This window comes from Equus przewalskii, chromosome 8 (assembly GCF_037783145.1).
Source record: "Equus przewalskii isolate Varuska chromosome 8, EquPr2, whole genome shotgun sequence".
In the NCBI taxonomy this organism is placed as follows: domain Eukaryota; kingdom Metazoa; phylum Chordata; class Mammalia; order Perissodactyla; family Equidae; genus Equus; species Equus przewalskii.
In genome coordinates, this window is record NC_091838.1 from 52,758,019 (window position 1) to 52,778,357 (window position 20,339).

Sequence of the window (20,339 nt, forward strand, 5' to 3'; positions counted from 1 at the left end):
ATACCATATCACATGGTCTGAGGTCTGAGAACTTTGTCCTACATCATTTTGGGACTTGTAGAAAACTTAAGGGTCAGCAGGAGACAACAAATAACTCAGGGTCCAATGGCAGTTCCATGATACACCACCTGAACAGAGGAAAGGCTTGGTCTTATTTTTCTTCAGCAGGACTCAGAGGGGAAAGCCTTAAAGACTTCACACTATTCTAAAGAATCGATTCCTAAATTTTAACATGCATAGGAGAATCTTATAAATATACAGATGCCGACTCAATAGGCCTGAGTGGGGGCCCACAATTTTGCATTTGCAACAGGATTTCAGGTAATGCTGATGCCTCTGGTCCATGAATAACAAGGCTAGTCTAAAGAGCCTGAAGGCTTTCTTCACTTGGCAACACACATCAAATATTTTTCATTATTCGGACCCAAGGTATCATCCTGAATCAAAAGATTATCCTTAAGAATTGTGTTCCTCTTTTGCAACAAACTATTTAACTCCCAACCAATACCTATGATACAAGAAACTTTCAGAGTAAGAATAAAAATGTAGATATGATCTCATAGACACATACGTATAGCTTTCATACTATAAAATACACAAATTACCATAAAGTAGTAATAGATAAAATTGTTTTGTTAAGGTTGGAGCATTTGAGACATGTCAGCAGTTTCTGAATTTGATTTGTCAAGAATGTTGGCTGTGACATATAGTGTAGTTTAGCGCAGAACAGTAGAATTACATAGGTTCTGACACAAAAGAGACATGTTAGAATTCCACCACCTATGACTCCTGACCTGTCAGCAGTTTATACAAATCCTGAAATTCTGGCTGATTGGATTTCCTGTGGAAAGTGATGGAAGAACTAAGTTCCTTGTCCTGGTTGAAACGGCAGAAATAGGGAGTATATACATGGACATATGGGACAGAGACCTTCAGCTGACATCAGAGTCAGACACCTCATCATTAATAGTGGGAAGAGGGGAAGTGAAAATCAGATAACTTTGAAACTATTCCTACATTTACTCCTAACCCAACACGTGGTTCTGGATGTGTGTCACTCATCTTCCCAATATTCTAACTCCCACATCTGATAAATTAGGGAATTTGATATCCTCATGATCATGAAGACTCCTTTGAGCCTCTAATTCTTGGATTTTAGTATTTTTAACTGAGGTGCATTTTATTACTGTTCTTTTCAAGTGAAATTATTTTGAGCATTGATTTTTGGCACAAGACCTCTCTAAGTACAGTTCGAAATAGCATTTGTTTCTAAAAACATGTTTAATTTCTTGTACCATCTTCTTTCTGCCACTTTTTGTTTTCTTTCACTAAATGAATATTTAGGTATTCTTTCATTAATTCTTTCATTTTATTGTTCCAAAACTAGACTAGGATCTTTTCCCAAAGTATACAAGTTTCAGGTTGGACCTGCTTATTTCTTGTTTGTAATTCCAACCATTCATCATGACTGGTGTTCTTTTCAGTCTCCGAAACTACTTTATTTAGTACAATTGTATTGCTCCATTAAATGAGCAAGATTTGTAATAATTAAATACCTTTATAGAAAGGAATATTTTCTCAGTGGCTATGTCCTTTGTTTTGGTTTCATGACTCCAGATAGTTCTGACAAACTCAACAATTATGAATAGCATAAAAATAGGTGTTTTGAGTGTACTAAAGCAGATTTAAGTTGAGCATGCAAAAATGCATGTGGAGCTCAGTTCTTCAAAGCGGGAAAGAGGAAGGAGAAAAGAACCAACAGTGACAAGCACATGTGCATGCTGGATACCATGTGTTATCATTTCATTTAATCATCCAAAAAACCTTGTATTAGTAAGCTTTTTAGTCCTCATATTGTGTGAGAGGTTCAGAGATATCCCATGGCTTGCCCAACGTCAACCAGCTTGTAAGGAGTAGAGCAAGAATTTAAATCCACATTTGACTCTAAAAGCTATCTTCTTTCCATTAAATTTCACTTTCTCCAATCTTTGTATCATATTCTTTTGTGGCAACTTATTTATCAAATGAGATAATGGTTGTATAAGCTCTGTATAAACTGTAAAGTGCAATACAACTGTGACTTGTTGTTATAATTGGTAAAACTGGATAAGTCACTTAAGGTTCCTAAGGAACAACAATAAATAATTGATATTCACAATTATACACTTAGTCTTGCTGATGTAATTTTACTTCTCATTTGTGTATTTGAAGTAGCATTTTATAATTAATGCACTGTTCCCAATGAAGCACTAAACATGCCCTTTTCATATTTTCTCAATGAAAGCAGAATGCTGGCAATGTTTGAAAACTCATTGTGTGATTTGGCTTGGGACTTGTTACAGAGAGAGAATGTGTGTGTGCAGATCCTTTAATAAAAACTAAACAGGACTTCTATAATTTTCTTGTTTTAAGCTCCAGTAAATTGTGAATTGATAAAATTACAACAAGTTTTTACAGGAAACGAAACTAAGTTCACTAAGCATATTGCTAAAAAAAGTGGTAAATGAATTTAAAATGTCATGCAGTGGGATCAGGTATGAGTTCTTTAAGAATGGCTCATGTCAAACAAACCTTTTTTTTCAAATAGAAGACTTAAGGATTAGAAAAATATCATAGAGAAAATATATTGATTTCAGCAGAACCATCTGACAAGTTTCTTATGATGGTTAGTTAAAAACAGAGGGAAATAGGGGCCGGCCCCGTGGCCAAGTGGTTAAGTTCATGCACTCTGCTTTGGTGGCCCAGAGTTCCACCAGTTCGAATCCTGGTCGTGGACATGGCACCACTTATCAAGCCATGCTGAGGCAGCATCCCACATACCACAACTAGAAGGACCCACAGCTAAAAATACACAACTATGTATGGCGGGGGCTTTGGGGAGAAAAAGGAAAAGAAAAAAACAGAGGGAAATAAGTATGAGATGATTCTGCAGATACTCCTAGTTTTGAGGATGACTAATAATAAAGGGTCAGCTTGGAGAGTAGTTCCTAGTACTGGGCCACAAGGCATGAATTTAGGACTGTATCTCATTTAAATTTCGCCAATGTCTTTGACCCAGACAGATAAGATATAAATTGACACAATGCTGAATGAGATCAAAATGTGACAGGATATGTTCACTTTAAATGGTTTTCTCAAATTGAAAAATTATCATTTATTGATTTTTGGCTTCATTTGTTCTTTTTCTAATTCCTTTAGGTGTAATGTTAGAGTGTTTGTTTGAGATTTTTCTTGTTTCTTGAAGTACTAATGTATTACTGTAAACTTCTTTCTTAGTACCACTTTTGCTGTATCCTATAGATTTTGATGTGTTGTATTTTCATTTTCATTTGTCTCCAGATATTTTTTAATTTCTCCTCTGATGTCTTCATTGATCCAGTAGTTGTTCAGTAACATCTTGTTTAATCTCCCCATGTTTGTGTCTTTTCTGGTTTTCTTCTTGTAGTTGATTTCTAGTTTTATACCATTGTGGTCAGAAAAGATTATTAAAGATTATTGATATTACTTCAATCTTCTTAAATTTATTGAGACTTGTTTTGTGGCCTAATATGTGATCTATTCTGGAGAACGCTTCCTGTGCATTCAAAAAGAATGTGTATTCTGCTGGTTTTGGATGGAATGTTTTATATCTATCTATTAAGTCCATCTGGTCTAATGTGTCATTTAAGGTGAATGTTTTCTTATTGATCTTCTGTCTGGATGATCTATCCGTCAATGTGAGTAGAGTATTAAAGTCCCCTGCTATTATTGTGTTACGTCAATTTCTCCTTTTATGTTTGTTAATATTCACTTTATCTATTTAGGTGTTCCTATGTTGGGTGCATCCATATTTACAAGGGTTATAGCCTCTTGTTGGATTGTTCCCTTTATCATTATGTAATGCCCTTCTTTGTCTCTTGTTACAGTTTTTGATTTAAAGTTTATTTTGTCTGATATAAGTATTGCTACTCCAGCTTTCTTTTCGTTTCCATTTGCATGGAATATCTTTTTCCTTCCCCTCGCTTTCAGTCTATGAGTGTCTTTAGATCTGAACTGTGTCTCTTATATGAAGCATACATATGGGTCTTGTTATTTTACCCATTCAGCCACCCTATGTCTTTTGATTGGAACCTTTAGTCCATTTACATTTAAAGTAATTATTGGTAAGTATGTACTTATTGCCATTTTGTTACTTTTTTCCTGGATGTTTTCGTAGTTCTTCTCTGTTCCTTTCTTCTCTTGCTCTCGTCCTTTGTGATTTGATACTTTCTTTAGTAATATATTTAGGTTTTTCTCTTTATTTTTTGTGTATTAATTATAGGTTTTTGTTTTGTGGTTACCATGAGGTTCATATAGAATAACCTCTGTATATAGCAATCTATATTATGTTGATAGTCTCTTAAGTTTGACCTCATACTAAAAGCCCTACATTTTTACTCTCCTTCCCCACATTTTATGTTTTTTGACATAGTATTGTACCTCTTTTCATTTTCTGTAATTTTTACCCTCTTATTTAGATATACATGATTTTAGTACTTTTGTCTTTTGACCTTCATATTAGTTTTATAGGTAGTTGATTCACTGCCTATACCATACATTTGCCTTTAACAGTGATATTTTTTCTTTGATAATTTTCTTATTTCTATTTGTGACCTTTTATTTTGCTCTTAAAGAAGTCCCTTTAACATTTCTTGTAAGGCTAGTTTAGTAGTGATGAATTCTTTTAGTTTTTCTTGTCTGGAAAACTCTCTCTGCTTCCATTCTGAGTGATAACCTTGCCAGGTAGAGTATTCTTGGTTGTAAGTTTTTTCCTGTCAGCACTTTGAATATACTATGCGACTTCCTTCTAGCCTGTAGAAGTTTCAACAGAACTGTAAGGTTTCTGCTGAAAAGTAAGCTGATAGTCTTATGGGGATTCCCTTGTATGTAACTTGATACTTTTCTCTTGCAGCTTTTAGGATTTTCTCTTTCTCTTTAATTCTTGACATTTTAATTATATTGTGTCTTGGTGGGCCTCTTTGGGATCATCTTTTTTGGTGCTCTCTGTGATTCCTGTACCTGGATGTCTGTTTCCTTCCCCAGGTTAGGGAAGTTTTCAGCTATTATTTCTTCAGATAAGTGGTCTGCCCCTTTGTCTCTCTCTTCTCCTTTTGGAACACCTATAATGCAAATGTTAGTATGCTTTATGTTGTCCCAGAGGTCCCTTAGATTATCCTCATTATTTTTAATTCTTTTTTATAATTCCCACTAGTGAATTTTTCATTTCCATTATTGTATTCTTCAGTTATGATTGGTTCTTTTTTATGTTTTCTAATTCTTTGTTGAAGTTCTCACTGTGTTCATCTATTCTCCTCCCTAGTTCAGTAAGCATTCTTATGACCACTAGTTTTTACTCTTTATCAGGTAGACTGTTTATCTCTGTTTCATTTAGTTCTTTTTACTGAGGATTTGTCTTGTTTTTTATTTGGAACATATTCCTTTATCTCATCATTTTGTCTACTTCTGTGTCTTATTTCTATGTATTAGGTAGATCAGCCACATCTCCCTTTCTTGAAAATGTTGCCTTATATAGGAGATATCTTATGGGGCCCATCAGTGTGCTCCCCTCTTGTCACCCATGCCAAATGCTCCAGGGGTGTCCCCTGTGTAGACTGCAAGTCCCCTTCTGTTGGGGCAGGGCTGCTATTTCTGCAGATGCACAGGTAGGCTTGGCTGGCCCCCTGTGTGGCTGAGTTTATGGCCCAGCAGCATGGGTGTTTCTTGCTTGCTCTTGGGTGTGCACTCTTGCCTCACCTAGCATGAGCTGGCTGTGTGGTCTGGGGGGATGCAATTGCCTCAGTTGTGCTGGTGGGCAGGGCAGGCCTCCAGAAGAGCAGCACACAACTCTTTCAGGTACATTGGTGTGTGGGGCAGGTCCCTGGGGCAGCTGCCTGAGCTGCCTGGCTGCACTGGATTGCCTCGGGTGCTCTAGTGGGTGGAGCAAGCCCCTGTACCAACAGGCTAGAGAGAGGATTCCAAATGGCACTGCCAGTGTCTGTGTCAGCACAGCTGAACTAGGTCACAAAAATGGCTGCCAGCAGTGTCTTAGTCCCTGAAGGAGGCCCAAGCCACCTCCTGCTCCAGGATATGCTGTGAGGTAGAATGTAAGTCTCTTTTACCAGTGGACTATGCTCTTTTCTGTCTGCTGTTTTTGTGCTGGTTTCTGGATGAGTGAGTCCATGTGTGGGCCCTTTAAGAGCAGGTTTTCCTTTCACTGAAGTTCTGTAGTTTTCCTAGGTATATTTCCCATTGGTTTTCAAAGCCAGGTGTTTTGGGGGTCTCATCTCTCTTGTGCTGTATCTAGGGGCTGAGGTGCCTAATGTGGAGCTTAAATCCCTTGCTCCTCCAGGAAAACCTTTGTACTTTTGAGATCGCTGCTGACCATGATGCACTGAAGCTAAAGTGTGGTTTTTCTTCAGTAGGACTGTCTCTCTGCCTCTTCCATCTCTGTCTCTGTTGTCTCTTGTTGTGGAGATTCTTTTCACCCAGTTTCCAGATCTTTCTCAGAGGAAATTTTTCCAAAAGTAGTTGTAAGATCCTCCTATACCACCATCTTCCAAAAAACACTGAAAAATTAACATTTATATAATTAATTCAAACTTTAGATAATTGACTCAAACTAAAAAATTAACATGTAGTAAGTTTAAAAGATTTCCTCTTTCTTTTGGTACTTCTTCATTTCTGCCCTCAATTAGGAGAGTCTCTTAGGAAGAGGTGGTATACAAGAGGTTAAAAGCCTTGGCTGTGAAGCCAAATATAACCTGGTTTAAATTACTATGTAATATTGGGCAGCCTGCTTAATTTCTCTGAACCTCAATTTCTATATCTGTAAAAAGAAGATGTTGTCTGCATCACTATGCTGTTTCAAGAATTAACTGTAGATAATGTATTTTTTTAATTAGGATATCTTTTGAAGTGTGACAAATATTGAACAAATACTCATTAATAATAGTTTACAAGAGTATTATAGTTCATGTTTTAAAAACACTTAGAAATGTGTAATACACATAGTAAATGATAGATGGATGAAAGTGAATAATTATTATGTTAACAAATTGGTATAACGGTGCTCCTGGGTTGCGACACAAATTATTTATTCCCACTCCTTGTGCCTGTGCCATCAAGCATAAACTCATACTATATGTTCTCCTTAGTTTTCTTCGGGAAATACAAGTTCATTTCAGCATTATTCTTTACATTAGTCCTGTTTTATTTTGAGTATATCTGATGAGTTATGTATTTTTTATTTCCATTTAACAAATGAGCAACCTTAAGACTCACACAGGTTGTTTGCCTGAGATCCCAGTTAGTAACCCATAGATCAAGGATTTGAGTCTGTCTTCTGTACAAAAGCAGAGGCTTATTTGCATTATATCATAGCCTTCAATGAATAAAATCATTCTCTCTCCAAACAGAACAAAATTATTTCATCATTTTAGTAGGTAGATGGGTGATCTTCCCAAGCCCCTTAGAGATATTCTTTAGATTTAGGGAGACCATTTACCAACTTGGTTATACTTGGAGATTATTATAAATATTACCTGACCTGAAATCCTAAAATGAAATAAATTCACAAGAATACAAACAAATAGTAAGTGGCCTAAAACAAGTGTTTATTATACTGGTGGTGTACCCGATTGGGGAAAATATACCCTCTCTCCTGCCCCGCAAGATGGTTTTTGTGAACTTTCATAAAGCAACTCTAGGAAATATTGGAAGCAAAGCTCCCTAAACATGAAATTCTTGTTAAGAACTTAAAAGGTTCATAAGAAAGACTTATTTTTCTTCTCAATCTGCCAAATTTTATTGAAAAAATGATACATATTCATATATTCACATATCATAAAATTATCTTGTCTTAGTAAATTTCCAGTATGAGTTAGGCTTTTTTTCTTTTTTAATTTCCATTCCCTTCAATAAAACTGTGGTAGCATTACTGCATATAAATAGACTCAGTTTAAATAAATGTTTCAAATATAGCATGCTTTTAGCAATAACCAGAAAGTAATATTACTGCAAGAAACTAAATTTCACATTGCCTTGAGGTCTAGGGTCAGGAGAAAAAAACCTTAATGAAACTATGTGTGACTTCATTCTGGTATCTCAGAAGATTCTTACTTTTTTTAGCAAACCTTTACCAGTCTCTGGTTTGTTTCCTTTTTAATAAATGGGTAGTTTGTGTCCCCCGTCCCCCAAAAAGAGGTGAGAGTATAGTAAATTCCTTTTTACCTGTAACTGATTTCACATGTGGCTGGTAAGTCTGTTAGTTTTTGACTTAAAACTCACAAGTCTGAGGTCCCATTTCTATGACTTTTTTATGATAAGTGGGTTGCACCTACAGAAATGACCATAAAGAACAGGCTTTCTACATGTTAGTGCTTCTTGGAGACATCCTCTGTGGCTGCTTCAAATATAAAATGTAGACATTGGGGGATTCTACAGAGCAGACATGGGGAAAAGGAGGAGGAAGCTACCTGATGCTCATGCTACTCGTTATTCACAGAATTTCATAAGAGGCTTATTGATCAAGCACCCTACTTTGAAATTAATTCAGTTTAATTAGCTTAAATGATCTGTGGTCATTCCTTTGTTTCTATAGTCATTGTTTTTAACATCCCCACCTGAGCGGCAATTTATCTTTGTTTTTCTTCTAGATTTTATGTTGAAGAATTATTTCATTTTTGAGTACCCAAATGTGGGGATGAGAAGTTGGTTAATTATTCCCATGAGAGAAAATATTGAACATTACATACACATCAAACAAAAGAGAAGACAAAGAAAACCTATGTAGAAATTGTGTAATTCTTAGTCACAAGTGATTTGGTTTTTCTTAATTTATGAAAAGCCACTGTCTTCCTTAGACAGGTGTGTTGATTTCTTCAGGCTACATATAGATGAATTTCACCATATGGATATTTATTGGTGAACTGATACTGTATATCAGCTAAGGTTTGCTTAGGAAAACAGAAACCACTAGGTATTTGAGCAAGAAAGAACTTAATACAAGGAATTGTCTGCCTACAAAGCTATGGAAAAGACTGGGAGTAAAGGTCAGAGAGAACTATTGCTGGTTTTGAAAAACCCAGAAGTGCAAATATGGCAAGAAGCTGGTGCCAGTGCTCTCAGCTGCCTGCAGCATTGAAATGACTGATTTGCAGAGACCTGGGAGAAGCCTCTGAAAAGCTCACATTGCCATCAGCCCATAAGTCTACCTTTGCCACTGATGGGGGATGTAAAGGCTTCTTATCTTCTCCTTTTCAAATCTTTATGAGTACCTCTCATTGAGGGAACCTAAATGGAAATATTACTAACAGAAGAGTATATAAAAATCTAGTTTTCAGGCTCCTAGCCCTTTGGGTCATTGTACATAAAAGGTCAGGGATGGAACTGCATGAGTATCTATACAATAAATAGCACACTGGTCAACTGGTATCAGTCTTCGATGGAACTATGTATTTTCCCCAAAGCACTGGCTTGAGTAATCTTAAATGAGTTAGCATTCTAAATGTTTACATATCCATTCTTATCTTGCCTCTTAATTGCGGAGAGGACAAGCTTTTTCTTCCATTTACAAGATGATGTTCTTGTCAAAGTGTGTAGTCCAAAGGAAGACAGATATGTGTAACACACGGGTAATAAAGAAGTTGCCCAGCAACCAACAATATGTGAAACTTTCAGCTTTCCTTTGCCTTTTATGAGCATTCTTGTTAGCTAATCTGATCACATTAAAGGTGAAGCAAACAGGAACATATTTCAATATTTTCAGTTTATCTTGTTTTAGAAGATAAAAGTTTAACCCCATTATGGAAGTGCTCTTGAAGTTATATCTCATTTGTTTTCAATTGATGAGAGCAATTAAGCACATACATACAATATTCCTAGTGGAAGGCTCCTCAGAGGAAGTAGCACTGCTCTTCTTGGGGCATCAGAATCTTTTTGACAGACATAAAACTATGTAAAAGTTTTCCGTGTTCCTCTGCAAATAAAAATAAAGGAAAAAAATTGTAATGCTGCAATTTATCATCACAGGAGATAGTAGATTCTCTCTGAAAGTTTTATATGAAAGATTTTATGGTTGTGCTGGGACAATTTGTAAAGTTTGAAACAAGGTTGTTCCAGATTGGCTCTAAGTTATATCCCATTATTTAATTAAATTTTTATAGCTATCCTGTTATGAGATGAAAACCTTCAGGATGGCTAGTACACCCACCTATACTGTGTAATTTTACCATCTTGATGTTGATTAGTTTGAGTTTATCACTGCAAAAGTGATTATTTAGAAACAAGTCAATCTTGCCCATCTTTTACCACTGTTATTTAACATTTTCTGAAAGCTTTAGATCAACTTCTCTCAACTTTGGCACTAAGACCATTTTGGGCCAAATAATTCTTTGTTGTGAGAGGCTGCCTTGTGCATTGGAGGATATTTAGCAGGACCCCTGGCCTCTGCTCACTAGATACTAGTAGCACCACCTCTATTTGTGACAACCAAAAACGTCCCAGACTTATCCCTTGGGAGGAGAGTCACCTCTGGTTGAGAAGCACTCTTCTAGACAATTCAATGTAAAACAAAATAGAAATTAGAAACAGAGCTACTGAAAGGGAGATGAAATTATCATTTCAGATAATCTGATTGTCTACTTGGTAAAACCAAGACATTCAGTTGAAAAGTTATTTGAATGAAAGACTTTAATAAAGTAGTCAAAGCAACATAAATATACAAAATTAGTAACCATTGATAACAAGTTAGAAAGTGCAATTTAGAGGTCCCTTTTATGATGGGCAGCAAAAGCAAAATAAAAGACTAGGAAAAACACAAGAAAGGAATGAAAGGAATTTTGCTCTTCCAGATACTAAAGCATGCCTTAAACCAGCAATAATCAAAACAATGGTACATCAATGCAGTAACTCACAAATAGACCAGTGGAACAGAATAATGGCCTCAAAACTGACCTAATTTACTTAAAAAAAATTGGTTTTGAAAGGTAGCATCACAAATCAGAAGGTGAAGGAAGGAAGTTTTATTTCATGATGCTGGTGGAATTGGTTAACCATTTGAAAGAAAAATGTTAAATCCTTCACACTTTACTTTTCAACAAAACAGATGTTGACCCTTCAGTGCCATTTTGTAAATTCTCATTCTACCCAAGGACCTGTTCTTTCACCTTCACCAGGCTACTTGACACTCAGCCCTGCCTTACCTGAGCCATTTCCTTCTCTGACCTCTGCTGTCTCTGTTAGAGTGCCCTCTTATATAATTCCACACCAGCATATACTTAGCTTTCGTTATGAATGTCTGCTTACTTAGCTCTCTTCTCTGCTGAACAGTGCACTCTTTCAGGAGACTTCTCTCACTGCATTCCCAGGTTCTAGCATAGTGAATTTGTTATTTGTAAAGTATTCTTACAAAGGAGTCATTCATTTGTTTTAATTGTGATAAAATACACATAGCATAAAATTTACCATTTTAACCATTTTTAAGTGTACAGCTCAGTGGCATTAATTACATCACATTATGTGCAACTGTCACCCCCATCCATCTCCAAAACACTTTGCATCTTGCAAAACTGAAACTCTGTACCAATTAAACAATAACTCCCCGTTCCCCCTTCCCCCAACCCCTGGCAACCACCATTCTACTTTCTGTCTCTGAATATGGCTACTGTAGGTACCTCATATCAGTGGAATCGTAAAATATTTGTCTTTTTTGTGACTGGCTTATTTCACTTAACATAACGTCTTCAAGGTTCAGCCATGTTGTAGCATTCATCAGAATGTCTTTCCTTTTTATGGCTGAATAATATTCTATTGTATGGATATACCAAATTTTATTTATCCATTCATCAGTTGATGGGCACTTGGGTTGCTTCCATGTTTTGGCTATTGTGAATAATGCTGTTATAAACATTTGTGTACGAATATTTGTGTCCTTGCTTTCAGTTATTTTGAGTGTATACCTAGAAGTGAAATTGCTGGATCATATGGCAGTTTTATTTTTAATTTTTTGAGGAAACATCATGCTATTTTTCATAGTGGCTGTGAATTTTACAGTCATATCAGCAATGCACAAGAGCTTCAATTTTTCCACATCCTCTGTCAACACTTGTTTGGTTTTTTTGTCTTTTTGTTTGTTTTGTTTTGTTTTGTTTTGTTTGTTTTGTTTTGTTTTGTTTGTTTTTTGGTGTTTTTGTTTTGTCTGTTTGGTTTTTTTATGATAGTCATCCTAATGGGTGTGCAGTGGTATAAATTATTCATTTTTATATCTTAGCAATTATCTAATTTGACCAATTCATTTTGCCCTAAGCAAACCCCAAGTCAGAGAATTCATGGGATTAACTCCTGGCTAAGTGGCTACTTGACATGCTTCCTGACTCCTGGTCCAATGCCCCTTCTACCAAGCCATGGTGTTCCTCTGGTCACTCAAGTAGACGCAAGGAGGGACAGCCAGAAACTTTCCATTTTAATTTCATCTTTGCCTCTCTCTTGCTTTTGGCTAAACATTTTCTAATCTCTCACTATAAAAAAGAGAGATAACAGGAAAATTATGAGACTACAGAGGAAGCAACTACAAAAATGTCCCTATAGGTAACAGTGCTGTATTGTGCACTTAAAATTTTGCTAAGAGGGTAGATGTCATGTTAAGTGTTCTTACCACAATAAAAAAAAATGTTATATAAAAAAGCTGAGTAAGAAACATGAACAAATACTATTTTCTCCACAAACAACTAAAGCGTGAATTAAAGAGTACTTTACACACTCTGTCGACAATGAATGGATAACCAGCTAAAGCAGTTTTAATTCATTAGGATACTCTATGTTTGGGGCTTCAATGAAGTAGTTTTCAGGAAATTGCTGTGTGAAAAGAGAGCTTAATGTATTAGTGGGATGTCTATTGCCTATTTCTTTGTCTTTTCTGTTATTATGAAGAGATTTAGATTTGATTTTTAGAGTTCTCAAAATATTTGGGAATTCAGAAGTAATATAGTCTGTGAATATTATAAAATGTGCCATTTTCTGGCAGCCTAAAACCAGCTGCAGAAAAAGAACTGCTTGTCTAAACATCCAATCACAGAATCCTTCCCCCTCACTGGAATTCATCACAACACGAAAATAACCCTGGCACATTCATGAATATATTAAAGCAGCACAAAGCAGCAACCCTAATGCCAGCAAAGATTACACCTGCCTCAAAGTCATGATCACTGGAAAAAAACAGCAGCAATGTTGTAAATCTAAACTATGGGCTTCCATCTTGCAGGGAATTGGAACAACTTACAGAGAAACAATCCTCCTCACAGGGAGGGAAACGGTGGTGTCCCAAATCTGACGGCTGAGCTCCCAGAGCACCCTGGATTTTCCCATCTTCAAACCTATCGAACATTTTTGAAGGGACTTTTATCTGTAGCTAGACCATAATCTCCAGGAAGGGAGGCGTCATGGCTGCTTGATTCATGATTATCTCCCTAGCGCTTTGCTCAGGGCCAGATACACGGGGAACACTCAGAGAACATCTGTTGACTTTGTGAGTAAAGGTTGAATGTTGGCAAATATGTACGAGCACAATAGGAAAAGTTCTAGTTTTTTAAAACTCTGAAGTTTGCACACAACACTAAGGGTTCTTTCTTACTAATGTCCCAGTATATGTGTCTTTAAAATGGCATGATCATTTAGATGAAAAACTAAAGGTATAAATGAAAAGGGTCAACTGTCATTATCCACATGGGAGATCTTCCTGTGTCCTGTTACAAAGTCAGTCCTTATCGCTGTATCTCCTGCCTTTTGGAAGAATACAGTTTAGTAGAGGTCATCTTGAATAAAAATAACTGGTATTTCTGAATTTTTACTGTTTGCCTGGCATTGTGCTAATAAGCTTTTCCTAGATATCTAATTTAATCCTCACAGCACTGCTATTAGGTAGATGTTGTCATCATTGCAATACTACAAATGAAAAAACTGTGGCTTAAATTGCTTAAATATTTACCCAAAGTCACAGTATTACTAAGGGGTGCAACTTGGAAACCTATGGTGTTAGTCCTGAATTCTACTGGTAATATGACAGTCTCAAACCACTCTGTCTCTAGGCAGAGGATTCCAGTGCAGAAAGATGCTGTAGTTACAGCCCTCAAAACACTCGGTGTTCCCTGTAGACAAGAGCAAGAGCCAAAATCACAGTCTATGTCCATACAACAGCATTCCATATGCCTCATTAGTGAGCCTTCCAGAAGCCTCACTCATCTGGAGTCCACTCATGGTGGAAATAAATCCACCTGTCTAGACCACTTGATAAGCCAAACTAAGTGAGGATTAGCAAGCAGTGCAGAAAACAGCTGTCAGGATGTTTAAGCACTCAATTGTTTCTTGATTCTACAATGGTCCTCTTTTTTAACCCTCAGCTAACTAATAGCCTATTAATGTTCTCAAACTTACTTCAAAAGCTACCTCTCCTGTGAAACCTTCCCCCAGTCCCAAAATGCACCTTTGTTTTCTCTGTGCTCCCATTCTGTTATGCCTTTGTTTACTTGGGCATTTAATGAGGTTGATAGAATTCAAATAGTTTACCATCAAGGACTGTTTCATTTTAGAATAAGTATGTAAATTATCTGGAAAATTCACTCATCCAGGGGCACTATATTTATTTTAGGAAATAGTCAATTAAACGTAGTATCCAACCAACAGCCAACTACGTAGGGTTCAATAATTGCTGTGATTAAGGAATATTTCTTGTTGAATTGAGTGAAATTTAGTTGAAACATAATAATTAACAAAAGAAATGAGCCACAGAAAAACCACTCTAAAGTCCTCTTCCTTTCAGACACTTTGGGTATAAGTACAAAAATATAAAAACTTTTAATTAGTTCTTGGTTTAGCACTTGATTTACTTTTTTCCCCATATAGGCTAAAATGAAATGTCCATCAGCTACTTGAATTCTGGTCTCCGTTGGAGTTAACAACTCAGTGTAGAAGCTGAGGCCCAATCCAAGTTCATAGTCTTAGGAGTGGGAGGGACTTCTTGATGACCTTCCTTTGTTTTTATGCCAGCTAATTATTTTTCAGTAGATTTGATTTAAAAGGAAGGGTTCAATAAATAATTCTTTGTACTAGAGGAATCACACATACTAGGGGAATAGTTGTATTCAGAGAACAGAGAGGATTTATATATCCTTTGAGATGCTAAAGCTTTACTTTTGGTGCAAGGACTGCTGCCCCCTTTTCTGCCTGGAGCAAAGGGCCTGGCTGAACTCCATGTTGACAGAAGAGCTGCAGCTGAGAAGAGAAACTGGATGGGGTTTTCTTTCCTGAATCTATTCTAAATAGTCCCATTTCTGTTCATCAAGCAAATAAATTTTGTTCATGTGCCCCAGTCCTTATGTGAATATTATGTGTGGGCGCCATGTTTTCTGTTCTCAGGCAGTGTAAATATGTGGACTTCAGGCCTAAGCTATTGTTATTTTTAAAAATCAAAGTTGAGTTCAGTATATTCAGGCCTCCTAGAAATCCATAGTGACATCAGAGACGTTAAATGTTGTTTTCCAGATAGATAGCATTCTATAAATTTAGCTGTTAATTGGCCAGATATATTTGCGAAAACCCACAGAGCAGAAGTGCCTATATGCCTAGCATGTAGTAAACACTCAATAAAAAATGTTAAGCCTAAATTCCAGTTATTCATATTTACGTCATCAATTTTCAATATCCTAAATGTTTTTCCATGTTATCCTCTCTATAATATCCAAATCCCAGGATCCATCAAGTTACCGTAGATTGCTGGAGACACTATAATCTCCTCGATGCCTATGGTTTTCAAGCTTGGCTGCACATTGGAATTGTCTGGGGAGTTGTAAAATATGTTGATGCTTGTAATAAGACATAACATTGTGTGCTCCCAATATGATGTACTGAGTGGGGCTGTAATATCACCTCTGTAAGATTCTTCCCCAAAGTGCATAATCCCCTGTAATCATGAGGAAACATCAGACAGATTAAAGGGCATTCTACAAAACGGCTGGCCAGCACTTCTCAATGTGGTTAATTTTATGTTATATGAATTTCACCTCCATTTTCATGATCTAATGTGGGATCCTGGATTAGACTCTGACCCACAAAATGGAAATTAGTAGAAGAGCTGGTAATATTCTAACAAGACTTGTAGACTAGTTAAAATATTCTATCAAAATTAGTTTTCTGATTTTGATTATTGCACTGTGATTATGTAAGATGTTAAGAGTAGAAGAAGCTGGTTGAAAGTTATATGGTAATCCTCTGTACCATTATTGCAATTTTACTATAAATCTACAATTACTTAAAAAATAAAAATGTAGAAAACTTTTTTAAATAGTGACTTATGTCACCCCTAGATGTTCTAATTTAACTTGTCTGGGTCAAGACCTAGGCATGGGGACTTTAAAAATCTTCTCAGGTGATTCTAAGGGACAGAATGTTAAGAATCAGTGGTCTAAGACATTGGTATTTGAACTTGGCTGTCAATTGGATTCACCTTGGAAGATTTTTTAAAATCCCAATGCTCAGTCCTTACCCTAGATTAAATCAGAATATCTAAGGGATGGACCAAGGCATTGGTATTTTTGTGAAACTCTTCAGGTAGTTCTATGCAAAACATGGTTGAAAACTGCTGCTGTAAGCCAATATTCCCAAATGTTCGTGATCACAAGCATATCCTAGAATGTTCCCTGATTATAAAAGTGGTCATGAGCATTTTAATCTGGAAGTCACCACTCCAAACCTATTGAAGGAATATTCAGAGGAGAGAAGTATTTTTAACATTCATCCAAGGTGAATTTTATAACCAGAAAAGTTGGGGAAACGTTACAAGCTATCTAGAAATACTGAAATTGGTCCAGATTCTTGCAGTGAAGGCTGAGGCCCTATTGAGAGACCTTCCCTATGGCAGCATCAGGAAAAGAAGGGTATAAGAAAAGGACTTCAGGTCCATGGATGATAAATCCACCAACTTCAATGAAATGTAAGTTGGGCGGTTCTTTATTTGATAGTGATTTAGCAGGGATAGAGTAATGGACAGTCAAGTCCCTGACCTCACAAAACTTGCATTCCAGTGGTAGAGGAACCCCAGTGATAAACAAGGACATTTATAAATGAACATGATAATTTCAGATAAACTAAATTTAAAAATAATTTTAAAATGGTCCAAATGTCCATCAACAGATGCATGGATAACCAAATTGTGGTGTATATATACAATGGAATATTATTCAGCCATAAAAAGTAATGAAGCACTGACACATGCTATAATGTTGGTGAACCTTGAAAACCTTATATTAAGTGAAATAAGCCAGACACAAAAGGTCGCATTTTGTATGGTGCCATTTATATGAAATGTGCAGAAAAGGTAAATCCATAGAGACAGAACACAGACTTATGCTTGCCAGGGACTGGGGAGTTTGAAATGGGAAGCAACTGCTTAATAGGTATGGCGTTTCCTTTTGGGGTAATGAAAGTATTTTGGAACTAGATAGAGGTTGGTTGTACAACATTGTGAATGAACTAAATGCCGCTGAATTGTTTACTTTAAAAGGGTTAATTTTATGTGAATTTCACCTCACTAAAAATAATAATTTTTAAAAATTCAATATGACGACATCATAGAGGAGAGTAGATATTGAGTGGCTACCTCGGATGAAGCCATCAGGGAAAGCATCTCTGAAGAAGTTATTTTTGAATTAAAACTTAAATGATAAGAAGCCAGTCATATAAACATCAAGGGTGGAGAATCCCAAATCCCATATCCCAGGGAATAACAAGTGCAAAGACCCCAAGGTGAGAATAAGCTACACATATTGTAGGAAAGGAAATAGGCCAGCACAATGAGGGAAGGGAAAATGGATGAAGTTATAAGGGAAGATTGGGGCGGCTCGTGTTGGAGCTTATAGACCATAGTAAGGGGTTTAAACAGCCATCATTTGAACATAATTATATATTTTTTAAGTTACTGTGTGTGAAGAATGGATTGTTGGAGACAAGTTGAAAGCAGAAAGACCAGCTAAGATGCTATTTCAGTAGAGTATGGAAGATAGTAACTTGGGTTAGAGTGATAGTCAGACAGAGAGAGAGAGAAGTGAATGGATTCAGAATCGCTTTGAAGGGCTTGTTGGTGGAGTAGATGCAGAGATGAGAGAGCAGGGAAGAGAAACAGGCCTGGGGTTGATGGTACCTAAGCGCAAGTTTTCCTTTTTCAGAGAGGGCTGCATTTTCAGATAGGAGGGTAATTTTGAGGGAGAATGCTTGTGTTTAGCACCCCTTAAGCTCCAAGGTGTCTTGGTGGCCCAAGAGAATCATGTGTTTTATTTTGATGATCAGTGTCAAGCGTATCGTTGGAGATCCCTTATTAAATGCTGAAGATGAGCCCGTTTCAATTATTAGTCATTACTGCCTTTGTTCTAGGGGGGTGAGATAGATGTCTCACTTAATTGTCATAGGTTTTTTTCTTTTTGGCCTAACTGCGTCCCTGGAGCTATGTGGGAATTAGTGATCAAGTTGAGTATTTAACACAAAGATTCTTTATGTGCTTTGAATTCTCATGCGGAAACGCATGGGGTCAGAGTAGAAATAAATAACTCAGCCAAATGTCAATGCATTTCTTTAAACATCACTCAGACCAGGTCCACTGGGGGCCATCTCCCTGCCTCTCGCAGGCCCTCAGAGCACCTGCTTTGTGAGCACCTTCTTCTTCATTAAGAGCTCATTAGATGAAGCCCCTGCAGAGGCAACGCTGACCCCTTCCTTGAATTGCAGCCCTTCCCTCTCCTTCTCATCTCTGATCTTCGGTGATTGATGGTCTGCAGATCCTTGGGGAGGAAAAGGCTGGTGGTTCCACATTTGGTCTGCACTGGAAGAGGGAAGGCCATGTGGTTCTCACCTTGTTTTTCTCACTTGTACTTTCAACAGCTGTACTTTCACTGAGAGAGTATTACAGAGTTTCCTTTCTGGGAATGTCTCCCACAGGGTAACTTTATTATTAAAAGCATTTGGTAAGAAGCACAGCTATAGCCATGCTTCTCTAAGTTGTCCTTTTGTAGTAACCGCAAATCTGATCAGGGATCTTTACAAAGGATGAACTTAACTCCTCCATCCTTATGGAAATATATTTATTCAGCGGTTGGCCCGGTGGCGTAGTGGTTTAGTTCATGCACTCCACTTCAGCAGCCTGGGGTTCACCCGTTTGGACCCCAGGCATGGACCTACACACCGCTCATCAAACCGTGCTGTGCCAGCGTCCCATAAGAAAATAGAGGAAGAATGGCACAGATGTTAGCTCAGGGCCAATCTTCCTCACACACATACACACACACAAATATATATATACACACACATAAATATTTGTTCTTACCATTGATGCTTAAAGTGAAAATAAATTTGGCATCTTATTTGAAAACATTCAAGTTTTCCATATCCAATAGAAATAATTTTCCAGTCTCTTTTCTTAAAAACAACCAGCACCATGCTGATAAATATGGAATAGTTGTCAGACAGTGGTCTAAGCTGACACTTTGCCACTCCTTGTATAGACAAAATGAATTCTGTCTGTACCAACTGTGTGTTAAATTAATAGATTGTGTCAAGATTCATTCCTCTATCTGTTTAACCAAAACAACTTGCCAAATGCATTTTTTAATATCCCCATGACTTGAGAAAATAATTTATAGATAGATAGATGGATAGAGAGAGATAGATCCATTCTTGGCCTAATGATGCTATGATGTGAGTTAAATAAACTCTGAGAACTAAACATACTGAGTAAATTTCCTTTTCCAGAACAGTGGCTTCTAATATAATGCTCTAGAGCTGGAGTTTTGCCACAGAGTAGCTGATGCCCTGAAAAAATTAATTGCCCTCATAAAAGTGAGTATTTTAGTTCGAGTATATTTTACATAAGCAGGTGTGTGTGTGTGTGTGTGTGTGTGTGTGTGTGTGTGTGTATGAGGAAGATTGGCGCTTAGCTAACATCCATTGCCAGTCTTTCTCTTTTTGCTTGAGGAATATAGTCCCTGAGCTAACATGTATGGCAGTCTTCCTCTATTTTGTATGTGGGACACTGCCACAGCATGGCTTGATGAGTGGTGTGTAGGTCTGCACCTTGGATCTGAACCTGCAAACCCCGAGCTACTGAAGCAGAGCGTGCAAACTCGACCACTGCACCACAGGGCTGACCCCCTACTTAAGCAGTTTTTTGATGGAGTAAAGTCTAATGTGAATTCAGTTATCTACTTTGTGTATAAAATGAATATGCTGATTGTAATTAATGAGTCAGGCTCACTTTTCTCAAATGATGGTAAGGAGGCTATTTT

At 37.0% G+C, this 20,339-nt stretch overlaps 1 protein-coding gene and 1 long non-coding RNA gene across 8 annotated transcripts in view; one reads left to right on the forward strand and one right to left on the reverse strand.

Moving 5' to 3' along the window:
• OXR1 (oxidation resistance 1) overlaps positions 1-20,339 on the forward strand; it is a 458,416-nt gene that overhangs the window by 253,664 nt on the left and 184,413 nt on the right. The gene's annotated exons all lie outside the window — the stretch shown is intronic.
• LOC103558465 (uncharacterized) overlaps positions 1-20,339 on the reverse strand; it is a 73,388-nt gene that overhangs the window by 9,958 nt on the left and 43,091 nt on the right. For 2 of the 3 annotated variants that reach the window (XR_546724.2, XR_011543141.1), the window contains one exon: positions 9,886-9,994. This is a non-coding gene — a long non-coding RNA (uncharacterized lncRNA). The remainder of the gene's footprint in view (positions 1-9,885; positions 9,995-20,339) is intronic. The other variant, XR_546723.2, reaches the window with a different exon arrangement.